This window comes from Pezoporus flaviventris, unplaced genomic scaffold, assembly GCF_033815535.1.
Source record: "Pezoporus flaviventris isolate CSIRO_AGI_PZ_B2104156 unplaced genomic scaffold, CSIRO_AGI_Pfla_v1 ptg000013l, whole genome shotgun sequence".
Classification (NCBI taxonomy): domain Eukaryota; kingdom Metazoa; phylum Chordata; class Aves; order Psittaciformes; family Psittacidae; genus Pezoporus; species Pezoporus flaviventris.
In genome coordinates, this window is record NW_026892561.1 from 5,270,972 (window position 1) to 5,287,993 (window position 17,022).

Sequence of the window (17,022 nt, forward strand, 5' to 3'; positions counted from 1 at the left end):
GCTAATCTTCCCATCTGCCTGATGAATTCTGCCTGATTTTGTTTAGTTACATAGAATCATAGAATACTTTGGGTTAGAAGGGACCTTTGAGATCACCTGGTTACAACCCCCTGCCACAGGCAGGGACGCCTTTCACTAGACCAGGTTGCTCTAAGCCACATCCAACCTGGCCTTGAACACATCCACAGCTTCTCTGGGCAACCTGTGCCAGTGCCTCACCACCCTAGCAGTGAAGAATTTCTTCCTTATAGCTAATCTAAACCTCCCCTGTTTCAGTTTAAAGCCATTCCTCCTTACCCTGTCATTAGGTGCTGTTATAAAAAGTCCTCTCCATCTTTCTCATAGGCCCTTTTAGGTACTGGAAGGCTGCTAAACACAGTATGTTTTATATTTGTCACCTTTTATTTCATTCTATTGTTCTCAGCTACTACTGTGAAATCAGTAAGAAAACCTTCCTGAAGCAGCATTGGAGAGGTGGTCTGTGCAGTCACACCAGCTGTAAGAGAAGAAGGAAACAGACCTTGATCTTGTTTCATGCTGTCAAAAAACACTTGAATAAATCCAAACATTTCCTCAGTTAAACTGGAGGTCAGGGATAGAGGAAGAGACTCACAGTTACTTCATTCCCTGTAGATGGAGATCAGACTAAACCACAGCTAGCTTATAACGCTAGCCACTGACACACAGCCAGCTGTGGGATGGCACTTGGAAATGTTCAAACCAGGCTGGGATTCCCCCGGCCGGAGGCATTCAGTGCCAGTTCACCTGCCAGCTTCTGGGGCCCTGGTTCCAGCAGTGCTGCACAGAAAACAACTGCTTTATCAGCTGGGGAAATGAACCACGGTGAAGAGCTGAATGTCCGCATGGCTACTAGGTTAATAGAAATAATTGTATTAAACAGTGTTATGTATTGTTTCTTCAAGTAGCAGCCCTTCACAGCCCCACATGGCTGGAATACGGTTTCACAGAATTTACATAGGCACTTGTTGAGGTGTTGGGGGGAATATGTATGTTATAGCATCCTGACTTGCTCTCCTTGTATGTCACATGTTACTCACCTCTGCTCCTGCCCTCTGCTCGCCTCCTCCACTGCCCCATTTGTGCAAAGGAGGCTTTGTAGAGCTGGCAGGGTCAGTGATTAATTACACAAAGATAAACAGAGTTAATATTCTTCCTGGATAGAACTAATTACTCAAGTGTTTGCTTTTATAAACCCCAGATTGATTGTCTCAGGGACAAACCAGTCTAATTGAAAAGACCGCTTGTTTTCAAAAGAGGAAAAATAACAAGTTTGTGCCTCCTGGGTTTTGGAGGGATTTTTTTCCCCCTTCTCCTTTTCAAGGAAATGGAGGCAGTGAAAGAATTGGTACATATTGTTACATCCCTCACCGGACATCACAGCTACCCCTGTGGCTGTGCCTCAGCCATTCCTCATTTTCCCTTTAACACAAGCTGTTATTTCTCTCACCAGTGTGTTGTGGAGGATGCTGGTGTGTGAGAAGGAGGGTATGCATATACTGAAAAGAATGTGCATACCTAGCCCAGCAAGTTCAGGATTTAGCTGAATAAAGGCAGGAAGAGACAAGAGGCATGATGCGGTCAAGAACACGGAGTACACTCACATCTTTTGCTTGTATATTCTCTAAATTAATTCATGAAGCCTCTCACATCTGGGAAACTGAAAACAACTGGCACACCATTTCTGCTCCAATGCACTCAAAACACTTTACATCTTTCCTGTTGCCTGAGTCTGGCGTGTTGCCCCCTATTCTCTCCTCTTCATGGCACCTCAGCATCTCAAAGCACTTTGAACTACTTTGTCTTTCCTTGCATCCCGCCCTCTCTGATGACTTCTATCACTGATGTCTCCTCTGTCCTTTTCCCTTTGCCTTTGTTCTTCTTAAGTAGACTTTAGCACACAAGATTGGGCTAGTGGAACAGCTATGGGGCAACAAAGCTGCCTCAGTGTCATAAAAGAATACACTGACACATAAGACAAGGTACAACAGAGACTTGGCACAAAATGCATGACTGAGCCCTTCACCCCTGAGAAGCATGGTCCGATGGACTGAAGCAAGGACCTGGAAAAGGGGCTTCATCTCAGGAGGGGCCTTGATTATTTCTACACCAAGATGTCCAGCAGTGTAGACTGAGGCTGGGCAGCTGATTTCCAACTCCTGATCCCTGCCTACAGTACCAACCTGCCCAGCTTACGTCTGCATCCATATGACTTCTTGAAAGTGGAAGGGAGGAAGTTCCAGCTGTGGAGTTGGACTTGTGAGTGAGAAGGACACTCACATGCCATTAATTCAGGGTCTTGTTAGCCAGGGAAATACACTGATCATGACAGTGCAGGAGGTGGGTGAAATTCTGTAAGCAGCAGACCTCTTCCTATTTTCAGCTCCTAAAATCACCCAATAGAGATGAACCCCATTAGTCTGTTTCCTGCTACATATCGCCTGAGTGAGGCTGTGGAACAGGAAAGCCACCTTCCATCCTGGCTAAAAGTATTCAATCTTAAATAATCTGTGCTTAGTGATAACTGAGACAAGGGCAAACCACCTCCCAAGCATGCAGCTGTGTACAGGCTGGGGCACAGAGGGACAGGAGGCATTTCAAAGGAAGGTGATGGTTCTGAGAGAGAAGTGGCAGAACAGACCCAGGCACTCTCAGAAGAGACATGAGAGAAGCACCCGATACTGTGAGGGGATAGTAGCATCATCCCGGGGAAGAAAAAGCAGAAGCTTTACAAGCCAAAAGAGGCTCAGGACCAAGTGCAAAGAAGGTGTCTCCTGCTGCTTGTTTTCATCTGCTTGTTTTCAGCCATGCTCGGGCAAACACAGCAATACAGTCATTCTTCATAAATAAACAAACATAACACCCACTTCTGTGCCAGTGAAAAGAGCACTGTAGGCATTTTGCTAACTAGTCAGCTTCAAGAGGAACAGAAATACCAGTGCTGAATGGAAACCCCAATAAGCCAAGTCTGGCCCGACTCTATCAGGCACTTTTTTTCTGAAGACAAAAGATCTGATGCAAGTTTCTCCATTCTCCACCCCTAAGAAAGTCAGGTGAACCTTTTGCTTCCTTAAATGCAAACCATAAAGCAGGCAAACACTTTTTCACACATACCTGCATCAGGCAATTAGCTTGTCTTTTCATTAAGCCATGACAAGGATGATGGCATGCTGTTGCCTCCCGCACTTTGACTTAGGATGAGAAAACCCAGCAGCACCTTGTAAATCCCAACACTGCTGACAGCAAAAATCATCAGCAGCTCATTCCCCTGGGGAAAAGATTTGTGAGAAAGGTGCTGAGCTCTCCTTACCCATATGCTTTCTGTTCTCACTACGTCTATTCCTTCACCTGCTTTCTGTTCATCTCTGTCACAAAATTCATGTGTGAGAGCCCAGAACTGAGAAGGATTTTCCTTTTCTCTTTCCCACTTCCCCCTCCTCCAAGAGAAGACAATTCTAAGTGTTTGAGCATCTCCTTAAAAAGGGCTTTTCTCCAGCTGTCCCTCCCTTTTGTTCTGGATGGATTATATGGTGTCAAGTGTCCTCAGCAGCCATCCCTGCTCCTATCCAGCACTGCAGTGTGCAAAGAGATGCATGGTAGACAGAGAAAAGTGCAGGAAGAGAGAGAAAAGGAATTACCGGATATTAAAAATTGCTGACCCTTTACAATTGTTAATGCTGAGAGAGGGTTGTTGTTTTTCATGTGGGAGGGCTGGGCAATTTTCACCAAATTGCTGGGCTGTTTGGTGATCAGGCAGAAATTCAACGGCAATAACAGGTTCTCCAGTTTCCTGCCCAATTACCGAGAGGTTTGGAGGTGAAGCCGCAATGTTTGGCACCTTTAATCAAGCCTTTCCTGCTATTGGCAGGAGTTTTCACCCTGAGCGTGATACACCTTCTTATGGAGGTAACAACAATAACTTTTCTCCTCCAGTTTCAGGGCTGCTGTCACAGAAAGCACCTGCTTATTGGTACTGGTGTTACGGAGAAACGCTGCAGAGCAACAACTTCTCCCCAGGCTTAGTGGGAGCAGCTGCCAGTGGAAATCATTTGGTACATTTACCCTTTCCCTGTTTCACTTGCTGCTACCATTTCTTATTTCTAATCTCTAATAATAACCATCAGACTGATAAGCAGTAATTCCTATCTGTACTTTGCAAATAAAATCAGTGTCTTTCTTTACAGAGGATGAAGATGAAGGACTGGGAAAAGCAGCGTCTTGCCCAGCATCACCCAGAATCCCAGTGACATACAGGCAGATCTCTTGTGACCTGATTCAGTGGCACAGCTCAGAAGAAACGCTACCTGTCAATAAATGTTCCATAAGCACACATACATCTATACATGGATAACAGGGTCAATATTGTATGTGACATTTCATAACAGTGCTGCAAATGGGCATTTGGCAAAATGTCTTCCAAAAGCAGCCCCAACTTTTGCAGTCCAATGGGCAACGTGATGAAGCAACTCACACCCTTGTTCCACCTCCCTCTTGACCTCTTTCTTCCTGCTGCCTTTGTGATCTTACCTCATCATTGAATGCTAAAAGTCAAACCCCAAATCCAAAGAGTTTTCATAGTGTTTCCTGTTGGGAAGTTTCCGGAGATTAACATGCCTGAAACCAGCTTAACTATACAAAAGTACGGCTGAAATGCTCTGGAATTTACTAAACAAATACATCCTTTTTACAGGTACTTTGTTTATTTTAATCCATGTAGCCTGCTAAGAATTTCCTATTCTTAGGATAGGGGAAAGGGTAGGGGAAAGGAGAAAGGATAGGGGAAAGGAAAGGGAAAAAGCAAGGGGAAAGGAAAGGGAAAGGAAAGAAGAAAGGAAAGAGGAAAGGGAAGAGGAGAGGAAAGAGGAGAGGAAAGGAAGGGAAAGAGGAAAGGAGGAGAAGGCTTGGCTTGTTGAAGCGGAGAAGTGCCTGCTGCTGTTTAATCCATTGAACAGCCAGAAGCCTTGCAGGACTCGTGTTTCAGCACTTTAAGCCGAGTGTAGTGTTGCACCAAGTCAACCCCCTCCAGAATATCTAAGGAACTGCTATAATGGAGACCTCTTTGCAATGCTTCTCTCAGCAGCAGAGTGGAAAAATCTGGTAACAGAAAAAGCATGCCATGAGTTTTCTCTCTTTGTGTTGCGTTTGTTTTCTGTCATCTTACAATACTGTTCCATAGCCTCGTGTCATACACTGACTTCTTTTGTGTTAAAGTGAAAATATGGAAGTGTGGGTTTCGCTTCCGGACTGCACAGCAGTTGATAGGAGCACTTTGTGGTCAGATATGGCTACTGTAAATTTTATTGAATTTGAAACACACACTGAGAGGCAAATCACTTTGCAGATGTCAGGGCAATTCAATCCACAAGGAACGCGATCTTAAAAGCATCTGCACTGCGCTGGCTTTCGAAAATGAGGAAATTCTAAACATCTAAAACAACCACTAGAAGTGTTCTTGCTTACTTGCAATCACAAACTTGTGGCTCACAGAAAGCATTCAAGGATTTGAGACAAGGTATGCATGTCCTTGCTAAGGATACATGAATGCAATAGTGAGTAAAGCCAACGGTCTGCATAGGCTGGCATTCCTTCCCCAGCAGACCTGACATTAGGTTTCTGGGAAAGGAAATAAATGCAGGGCAAGGGCTTAGTGCGGAAAGAAATTGGTGGAGTCTTAGGAAGAGTAAGCTATTGAGGGATTTCTTTCTGTCTTCAACTACCTGCTGGTTGATGTATAGGGAAGAAAGAGACAAACTCCAGAGGTGCAAAACAGGGCAAGAGGCAATTGGTGCAAGCTGCAAGAAGGGAAATTCTGGTATGATAAGAATGAGAAAAAAGTAATGATGAGGGTAGGCAAAGAATTAAAAAGGGCTGAAGAGGGCTGGAAATCCCCATTCTTGGAGCTGATAGACACCTTAAGCAACAGGACCGTGAGCAGCCTTTGAAAGGGGCTTTGAACCAGAAGCTCCAGATTTCTCTTCCAAGCTGAACTGCACTATGGCAATCTAAGGAATATGTGGTTCTGTTCTCTGCTACTCTCTGTTCTAACCACACTTGCAAAGACAAGTCACTCAAACTAAGTTTATTTGAACTGTCCAATTTAAAGAGAGAAACAATGTTTAGATCAGTCAGGACAGACAGATCCATAGTGTTCACGCTGTTCTCTGCCTTCATCCTCAATACATTGCGTGAGTGTGGGCATGTTTGGGAATGTTGCTAATGCAACAGATTTCACCCAGCAAGACATTTTCCATCTCCCTGGGATGTTGAGAGGTTTAGAAGACTGTTTTGAGAACTGTTTTTGAGGTCCTTCTGAGCCAATGGGCAAAAGAACTTTATTGCATAGTGTGACCATATTTTCATAATAAAAACTTGGGGCATTTTTAGTGTCAGTATTCCTGACAATTGCAAAACAGTCCAAATGCCCTTTTTATGGTGTTCTGAAAATGTGAGGTTTTGATTAAACCTCAGTATGTATACATTTCTCAGAGCAAGGACATGGGGTTTTAATTTGCCAAGTAACACCACACTCTGATGAGGTTCATTTATTAATACAGCTGATTGGAAAAGCCCATCTCTGTCCCTGTGATAAATGACATTAGTTTGACATTTGGACTTCAGCCTCCATGAGGGTCAAAGAGGGGGGAAAGATATCTAAGCTATTATAGGAGCCACATACTAAAAAAAAAGGTGCTTTTTTTTCTTTTTGTTCATGTATCAGAACAAATCCTATCGTGCACGGCCAGTTTCAGATTTCCTAGAAAGTAACCAAGGGAGCTCTGTACAAAGCAGCCATTTACCTTCTCCTGGAAAAACCCACAAATTTCAGAACAGCAAACTAAATTCTTGCTTTGAATATCCTCAGAATCTCCTTCACACACAGAAGATACTGCATCAAAAGAAGATGGTTGAGGGAGATGAGTGTCCCCTTTTTGCTCCCCCATCTGGAGCACTGTGTTCAGTTCTGTGGCCCCCAACATAAGAAGGATGTGGACCTATTTGAGCAAGTCCAGAGGAGACCACGAAGATGATCAGAGGGCTGGAGCACCTCTGCTATGAAGAAAGGCTGCGAAAGCTGGGCTTGTTCAGCCTGGAGAAGAGAAGCCTCTGGGGAGACCTTATAACAGTCTTCCAGTGTCTGAAGGGGGCTACAAGAAATCTGGAGAGGGACTTTTTACAAGGGGATGTAGTGACAGGACAAAGGGGAAATGGCCTTAAACTGAACAATGGTAGAGTTAGATTAAAGGAAGAAGTTCTTTACTGTGAAGGTGGCACAGCACTGGCACAGGCTGCCCAGCAAAGCTGTGGCTGCTTTATCCTGAGACCAGACTGGAACCTTAGTGAACCAGCTAGGTAAATGGTGGGCTTGGGTGCACTTTCACACACCTGCCTTTGCCTTTCACTAATGAGAATGCTGGGTGCACCTTCCTTAAAGACCTAATGTTCTGCTAGGCTCAGAGTTGCATCTTGAACAAGCATTGTGTTGTTACAGAAATCAAACACTGATTATGTTGAAATTAGTGGGAAAACACTGAATGAACCAGGTTTTCTAAAGGAAGCTGCTGCTTCCTAGAACAAGAAAAAGTGAGTTTTATCTCACAAGAGGGCAGCCAGAGTGAAAGGAGTGCAGCAGCACATCAAGTGCAGTTTGAAACACTTTGCTTTTCACGTTCATTTCTGACTATTTTCTCCCAGCTTAAAATTTCTTGTAAACTGCATCAGAATACTGACATAAGAAGCCTGGGAGTTTATGACCTCAATGTAGCGATAGCATTCCTGCACAGGAAGTCAAAATCAGGAGGTCTTAGTTTTAAGCCAGAAAATCTCTTTGGAAGGTAAGATTGTAGTAATTCTAGAGGAGTTGTTCATAGCTTCATAGCATGAAAACATCCTGCCATTACGTAGAAAGCAAGGCTCTACATCAGCAGTTTATTCCAAGTTATTCTCTCTTAATAATATTCTCTCTCTTGCCTCTGAGCCAAGCCCCAGATTTTGCATTCAAGGCTTGAATCATGCGTTACAAGATAAAACAAAGTCCCCAACATCCTCCTTCCCTCCTCCAGCTAAAGAAAAATGAAATTACTTCAGGCCGAGAAGTCATGAACAAGCTAAACACAGCAGGGCCATAATGTGCAGCCTGACACTGCTGGCTCTAAACAAAACAATTGCACACTCATCTTGAAAAACATCTGAAGAGCTGCACTGCATGGAAAGAAGAGTCCAAGGGCCAATATTCATTCCCAGAGCAACTACGTTGGCTTTGGTGGAGTTACTCAATAGGTTTACAAAGCCATTGTGCTTCTCTCACTTCCAGCAATATCCAAGCACATCTGAATCACATTCTTTTGCTAACCGTTTCCTCTCCTCCTGTACAAAAGCAGCCTTAACGAAAGAGGCAACAAAAAGATCAGGCTGTGTTATCTTTTCTTCCTGCTCCAATATTTCAAGTACTTTGGGGCCTTGCTCCTTCCCTTGAACAGCAGCCATTTCTTGGTTTATTCGGCATAAATTATACAATTATGTTTCATATCATCACAAGGCATCTGCAAATGAATAGCAGACACCCCTTTGCACTCAGCCTGTTTAAACAGGATGCCGACAGAGGAAAGAATGTGTAATACAATGATTGCACACTATTTCCAATGGCAAGAGCCCTTTTACACCTGCATAAATAGAGCTGGGCCTGGCTGGTTGTAGAGGCATTGTCTCTTCCAGTTACATGCCGAGCTGTTCTACCAACCACTGTTTTCTTTATGGTTTGGTGTGCTGGCTTGCCTTCCACATTGACTTAAACCTCTACCTGCATGATTACCTTTGTGAAATGACAGACAAGTAACAATAGAAAGACCTTTTTGCTGCAAAGACCTTTTTGGAGCAATTTAGAACAGAAAAGAGAAGTTTCACTGAATAAATATGCTGCTGAACCTGACCCTTTGGTTGCCATAGATTTAACTTGTTTCGGTTCCTCCACTGGTTGTTTGAAATTTGCTATAAATTATAGTTCCAATAGACTGATCAAATTTTACTGATCACTATGGATCAGTAGTGCACAAATTTTGTGCACAAATGTCATGAATTCACTGAGGGTGGGAATATACAGAAGCAGCATGAATCCTCCAGACACTGCAGTAAGGATGGGTGAAGGGTCCCATCATCAGCTTTCAGCTGCCATTGCATGATCAGAAGATTTTGATATTTAAACAGACCTTTAAACCAGATGCAGTGTTAGATTAAAAACTATAAACCTGATTGTTTGGTGTTATGCAAGGAACAGTTTAATTGGAAAGTATTTGGCAACCTGTTAGGTTGTAAAATGTTTTGACATTATGCCAATCAGACCCTTGGAGCAATAGCAGCAACTCAAGAGTTGTGTTGTACATTCTGTGCTACATGCGAGGTATGTCTTCAATGGAATCATTCTGAAGTGCATTTAATGGCTGTGGAAGGTGTGGTTGAGCAATGCAATCATTTTGCAGAATAGCTACTCCATTAGCAAAGCCAGTGAGGGATTCCTCCAGGCACTATCCAGGCAGGACCTCTAGTTTTAGTCCCCAGGCTCTCCCACTACTACTCTTTATGCTGAGTGCTTGGCCATGCTCACTCTGGGAAGCTCTGGATCGTTTTTACTAACGCCAGCATTTATCACTCCTTGATACATGACTCAAACCATCTCTCTTAAATCAGGCTTTTAATGGCCAGCTGTCGCATCTAGTTGAAGAGGTGGACAGATAAAAGACATTAAGATAAAATGCTGCTCCTATAGTGCATTAGCTTTTCTGGGGTTGTCTGTGAAGGACAAGATACCACAGACATAGACAGACAAATGTGAGTGAGCCCTCCACATGCAGACATTTCTGCTCATCATGTTTCCCGCATATGTTTTAAACGAAGAATGTTTAATGGATATCACCACAGTTCTTTGCCTTTTCAGAGGGGTAAGCTGACTTCATTGTATTGAAGAGGTTGATACAAAAATAAACACATGACCACTCAGTAATTTCACTGATTGGAAATGTGAAAGGAGCAGGTCCTTTGGGGTTGTATCAGGTAACCCAGCATCCAGTTAGAGAAGCTTTTCCTTGTAGGATTTTTTTTCTGGCCCTTCTGATTTTGTTCTAGAGAGGAAGAGAATGGGAATAATGGAAAATACATGAATAGAGCTGCTCAAAAAACATCAGTGCAAAGTTTCATGTTTGAAACAGCCAACTTTGAAGCCAGCTTGGCTCAGCAAAGCATTCTGATTGTAACAACTACATTTTTGGCATGAGAGGAATAGCAACTAATCATTTTGATTTCTTTCCCTTTGTTCTTTAAATGTTTAAATGTTTTGTGTCAGTGATAATGTTCTGATTTGTTGTTTGAACATTGTCGTGGTTTAACCCCAGCTGGCAACCAAGTACCATGCAGCTACAGTACTGAAATAAAGTAAAATATAATAATAATAACAGTAGTAGTAATGATAATAATAATAACAATAATATTAATGATAAATAGTATAATAATAGAAGAATAAACCCCAAGAAAGACAAATGATGCATAGTACAATCGGTCACAACCCAATGCCCAGCCTGTCCCTGAGAAGCGATCAGCCCCTTCTGGCCAACTGCCTCCAGTTTCTATACTGAGCATGATGCTCTATGGCATGGAATACCTCTTTGGCTAGTTTAGGTCAGCTGTCCTGTCTCTGCCCCCTCCCAGCTTTCTGTGCCCCTCCTCACTGGCAGAGCATGAGAGACTGAAAAGCCCTTGACTTACTCTCATACTAAATCCAAAACACAGCACAGTACCAGCTAGTAGGAAGAAAATTAACTCTATGCCAGCAGAAGCCAGGACAAACATATAGTTCACATCAGTTATTACAGTACATTAATATGTGCATCCATTCATACTTGACATTATGTTTCAGCATTGAATGGAATACATTACCTTGATGCTGATTCTGAATAAAGGTACTTCAAAATAATGGAATTCTTTGTGATTGTAGATTTTGGGGGTTTGGCCTGCTTTCATTAAGAGCACATAGGAGCACAACTCCTAAATAGTAAAAATGTAAAGATTTGGATCTATTTTGGTTTCTTTTCTATTTGATATCATGCAGTGGGGTAATTATTTATTTTTAATATTATTCCCTGACACTTCTTTGTTCCCTCAGTAAGCTGATAAACTTGCGATACTGGACTTCTACTCCTGCTCTCGGTTACCCATTGTGCCGACAGTTTGTGTTCTCTACCAGGAAAATCAGAAAGCCTGCTATAGAGCTAAACACCTTGAGAGATGTCACCAGCTGTATCTTCCTCCATCCTGCTTTTAAAGACCTATAGTGGCAGAGAATTGAAATCCTTCCCAGGCAATCAATTCCTGTGGCTTTTTCCTTCCTCTTAAGGTTTTCTTCCTGTCTAACCCAAACCACCACTACTGCAATTTAAGTCCATTACTTCTTGCCTTATCCCCAGCGGATATAGAGAAGAGTTCATTACCCCCCTCTTTGTGGCAGTCTTAGAAATATTTGAAGCCTGTTATCATGACTGTTTCACAGTTGTCTTTTTTCTAGACTAAACAATCCAAGTTCTGTCAATCTTTTTCACACAAGTTCAATTTTCTGGCCTTCTCATCATCTTTGTCATCTCTTTTACGGAGCCACCATCATACTATCTTCTTCCTGCCACCTACCTTTGTAACTGGAAGAACTTTTTATCTCAAGGTGCACATGTACCACCAGGCACAATTCAGACTTCCAGTGGTGTGGCGTTGCTGTTACACCACTAGTAAGTGGCGACAGCATGTCATGGACCAGATCACCTGAAGTTTACTGACATAACATCAACTCAGCCACAGACATCAGGACTCAACGTTGAAATATGGAGAGATTAGGTAACAACAGTCAGCTCAAGCTGGTCAATGGCATGAAATGTTTTTATTTCCTTTTCTTTGCTCTGCTTCTGTTGCTTTTTTTTTTTTTCTTTTATTCTTCAATTTTCAAAGTAGAATTCTAATAAAAAAATATTAGAATGAGACCTATAAGCAAAATTCCTCAGGAAGCTGGTTGCCTTTGAAAAATATGTGGGGACACAGTTTTCCTTTCAGGTCAAAATAGGGATTTTTATTTTATTAAAATCAACTGTTCGAAAATCTGAAATTGTTGGGAAAAAAGGATGCTTGGCAAGTGTGCCTAACTATATGAAAACCACCAAGCAGGTCTTTAACTTGTGGTATGAATGCTATTTCCATCTGTGCATTAGCGAACATTTCAGCAAAGTACTCTGATATTATAACATAAGCAACAAACTTTACCACATCTATTATATTCCTAAATATACTTCCCAGAATCACCATGAAGTGACAGATATAACACACTGGAGGTGGCTAATTTTATGGTGCTCCTCTCTATACAAGGTGTCTATTATATAAATCTGGGACGCTTTTTCACAACATGTACGTCTCTGAGTAAATACAACTTTAAAGGGAAGATAATTATTTCAGCACAAGTCTTGGTGCAGAGTTTTGAAAAAAGGAGGCAAATTTTTGTTCCTCCATTTATTTCTTGGAAAATTGTTTTGGCTATAAACTGTTCAGGCTTGTAAATTCCTCTCTGAAAGCTAGTCACAGGCATATCTCAGATAGGTTCAGAGTGCACTTTTGTTTTAGATAAGCTATACATGCTTCGGAGACTTATCTGGCTCTCCCCTAAAGGTCTTCAGTTTGCAAAGTTAAGGTAGTAGTATCGCGACTAAAAGCTTTTACACCACATTGGTTTTGACTTTTCCTTCCACTGAAATTAAAAGAACAGCATCTGAGATGATCCCTCCAGCACTCTCTTTGGCTGGCCCTGATTAGGTATAGGAAATGCAATAGAAAACAAAATTGAGCTACTGGGTAGTAAAAGGGAACACACAGAGTTATGGGCAAAATATTCCAGTGGAACTGATTTAGTCAAACCCAAATGATCAGGGTCTATCCAGGAGAAACTTAAGTCTCGTTCTTGTGCAGGGGATCATGCAGAGCAATCCCTGCATTTCCTTGCTCCTCTGCAGGGCATGCTGACAGCAAAGTAGATTCTGCCTTTTGTTTATTTATTAATAAAGCTGAAACATTGACTAGTTCACCGTGGTAACTAGTTCAAGTGATAACTGTAGCTCAAAAGAGGCCAGAGCACTGATGTGCCCAGGGCAGGCTACAGTGAGCTTATGGGCAGATCCTACACTTGGTTGCTGTGCCCATCCAGGTGCTGGGCACTCGAGTGCAACCCAGGCAGTCACAGGGGAAGCAGTCCTTTGGCCAAGGATTTTGCTGTGCTGGATATGACTCTCTTAAACAGAAGTCTTCCATATTCATACTAAAGATAAATTCTGTTGAAAAAAAATCATCTTGGGCCTTGGGAAAAGGCCAAACAACCAACTCAGCTCTTTCAATTTGTTTTCTGAAGAATCCTGCCCTGCCTCATGGATGTTGTGTTCCCTTTCATTGCATCATTGCAATACTGCCCAGGAATATTCGTTTCCAGCTAGCAGCCTTGTGCACTTCACCTGCTGCATCAAAACCTCCTGTTCTGAGGTGATCTGAGCTGCAGGTTGACTGAAAAACCAGTTCCTCTCATTTCTGAATGTAACTGGAAACTGTAATGATAAAATAAAACGCAGCTTGGATCCTCAAGTTGGCATCTCAACTTTTTCTCCTTCCAGGGATCTACTCTCTGAGACCACCTCTGAGCCTTCCCGTTAGAGCCAGATGGTTAAAAAAGGAACTTTGGGAATGCCTCTGACATTCATATTATCATCATCACTGTTTAAAAGGCACAAGAGCTTGGGATCTTTTGCAGATCCCACCCTCCTTGTGAGCACAAAACACACTAAAAAATCATGGTCCCAAAGAGCTTTTTATCTAGTTGGCAAAAGAAAACCCATCCCCTAAACCAGAGAGGAGGAGGATTGTAATTGTAAGATGGGGGAGGGTTGCAATAAAACTCTAGTGCTGGGAAATGCTGGACCTGTTAATATAGCACTGACTGGATTGCACACATGGTTTTAACCTTTAGTTTGGACACCTTCAGGTCCCACAAATGTCTATGTTTTACTGGTGGCCAGGACACAGACCTTTTTATTAAAGAGGATCAATTCATACCAATGCCAGGTAAGGAGAGAAATCTTTCCCTGGCATCTCCAATCAGTTCTGCCCTTCTCCTTTGGAACATACTTCCTCTCCAGCTAGTGGGACATCTTGCATGTGTTGTGGCGCAATTCAACTTAAGTCAACGGAGGGGGTTAGTCATTTTCTGCCCATTCATCCCAGTGTCAGAGGAGACCTCCTCTTCTTCACAGCTCCTGAAGGGTTTCTGGGAATCAGCAGGACCTTGTGCTTTTCCTCCTGGCGTCAGCAACTTTCCCCTTTTATCACATTTGCTGCTGACTCCTTCCAGTCTGCTGCTCCTTGCAGCTGTCTGCCAAAACCAATATTCTCACAGCTGCCAGAGGCAGCTTAGACTGGCACATCATAAAAGGCAGCGAGGGCCACATTTCCAGATTAAAATAAACCCAGCCACTTCAGCGCCTTCTGACAATGTGTTTGACATGCCTGTGCTGTGGCCTCACTCCTTGGCTGTGACAAGACACAGACATGACCATGGCAGCTCACATGGGCATCTCTCTACTTCTCCATATGCTCACCAGGAGTTGCCCGTAGGGTTACACAAGCGCCACAGATTTAATCCTCCTCCTCCCTCATACCTACCTTCTTTCCCTGGGATTACAGAGGTCTGTGGTTGAATACCAGACTGACTGTTGCCTTTGGTAGGACTTACCTCCTAGCCTTGCCATGATTAGGTGCATCTACTGGTAACTTATTTTTTGCCACCTCCTGATCCTGGTAGGAATAGGAAGAGGCCTTGGCCATTGCAGTACAATACATCTTGTTCTGGAAGGAGGTTACCCTCTGGGTCCATCTGCAAGTAGCAGCAAAAGGGAAGAGCATTTCTACGCATTCCAGGCAGCACTATGTTCTTCTTTTCCAAGAAAAAAAAAAAGATGAAACTGGCACAGCAGCCTGCAATTCCAGAAGACAGGAATTCCTAACCCAGGTGGTCCTTTCCCATTTGCCGTTCCAAAGAAAACTTCGGCTTTGTGAACAATGTCTAACAGGAAAGAAATTCAGTGCAAAACAAAAAGAGCAAGCCCTGGGCAGAGCAGTATAAACAGTGCCTGAACTTTCTGCTGTGTGTAGAAATTATATTCACAGGCTTTGAAGCCATAAGGCCTCTTTGCTTTTTCACTTCAGTCAGTCGGTAAAGTCATTTGGAATTCCCTGGGGAAGGGTCCCAGGGCATGTGTTTATGGGTCACTGAGGGTGAAAACTCTTAGTCTCAGTCAGAGGGCAGCAATCAGTGTTTACTGAAAACCCATCTTGCAAGGACGCGAGCTCCCACGTGTCCCTCCTTAGCATGCTAATAAAATGGGAGCAGGTGGCATGGCACACAAACCCTTTTAAAGAATCAACAGTGATCTACAGGTCTGTCTTTATCTCTTTCTACTTCTGACACCATGAAGCAGGCACAGTGTTTTGGGGCAAAACCCAGACTGCCTTACTGCGTATCTTCCCCAATTCCTACCTTACTGCTGTTCTCCCCTTGGGCATACTACAGATGTGTTGACAAGATCCCCTCCTGCCATCTCCCTGCACCCCATGTTAGCATGCTTTAAATGCAGAGGTTGGTTTGTAGGCTCAGTAAAACTTTACAGCCACCAAGAAGCATTGCCCAGCCTCTAGACTGCTACCATGAGGAGACTGGCACCAGTGCTGCTATGGAAATCCCTGGGTGCTTCCCATCACAGTACTCACTAGCCAGACTTTCATTATTTGAACTGAAGCTGTTCTTTCTCCATATTCCTAGTGAATCTGTTCTTTTGAAACAAAGGCTTTAAAATTGGCTGGAAAATGTCTTCACGTGTAGCCTTTAGCTGTCATATGAAAATCTACCCAAATCTGATCCACTGAAATCGAAGACTACACCATGTCTGGAACTAGAAGGTTTTCTTAACATAGTAACGTTGATGTATTGTAATCAAGGACTTTTCTCAGCTGTAGTTAGTGGATCTTATCAAGAACATTTCTAGATCCCTCTCATTCCATTTCTCCCTGACCCTCTTCATTTGTGGGAAAATCTTTGGGAATAAAGAGCTGTTCTCTGCCTCTTCTGGGGCTGGGAAACTCAGCTTGTGCTGGGTAGCTTATCCACTCACACCATCTTTCTAAACTGATGGTGGGAATGACTCAAGTATTTAAGTGGAATTAAAATGGTGCAAATACATTAGCTGTATCTATCTCCCTTACAGCCATCTAAATTCCTCAGATTTTAACAGTTGTAAGAGCAATGAGATGAGTATCTCTGTAGTGGTGCCTGTGTCTCTACACTGAAGATGGAAGAAGCTCAAATATTGCTTAGATTGGTTGTCTAAATTTTGCATAGGTAAAGTCAGTGCCAGTGTGAAAGAAAAGGCCCTCATAAATCTCAGCTATGGAAGCTGAGACTATTACAGCTTTCAATCTATCAGCTTCCACTTGCATGCTTCATTAGCAAACAACTTGCTGCTATATTTTTTTAACTTCTTGAGGCTGTTTCTTAATTTCTGAGTGAAAAATTTTCCCATGAGAAGGCAAGGAGTCATCTCTTTCAAAAGTCTTCCTTGGGAAATGGTTGGGTTTAGAAGACCTTTTTGCCAGGAAAATGAGGATAAAATACTTCCCATCAGCTCTGCATTCTGGGCTGCCCAGGGTGTATCTCATGGAAGCTGCAGTTCTGAGTCTGTTGTGACCTCGTCTTCTCCTCAGCTGAACATTATCTCCAAGAAAAAATTTGGAGGGCAAGCAGTTAGTCAAATGGCATGTCTGGGTTCCTTATCTAGTCAGTCCAGAGAGCAAAATATCTCCAAACATGCAGTGATCTGTTGTATCTGAGCTGTGGTGTTTAGAATGAAATGACTTGCACTTTAGACAGGCTCATCCTTCTCTTTTACTCAT

At 42.9% G+C, this 17,022-nt stretch overlaps 1 long non-coding RNA gene across 1 annotated transcript; it reads right to left on the reverse strand.

The window, feature by feature from the left end:
* Positions 1-13,208: 13,208 nt before the first annotated feature.
* LOC133268161 (uncharacterized) lies at positions 13,209-15,734 on the reverse strand. The gene is made up of 3 exons (XR_009742960.1): positions 15,614-15,734; positions 14,810-14,950; positions 13,209-14,344 (listed from the first exon to the last, which is right to left on the reverse strand). It is a non-coding gene; the product is annotated as an uncharacterized LOC133268161 (long non-coding RNA).
* Between the last annotated feature and the right edge of the window lie 1,288 nt (positions 15,735-17,022).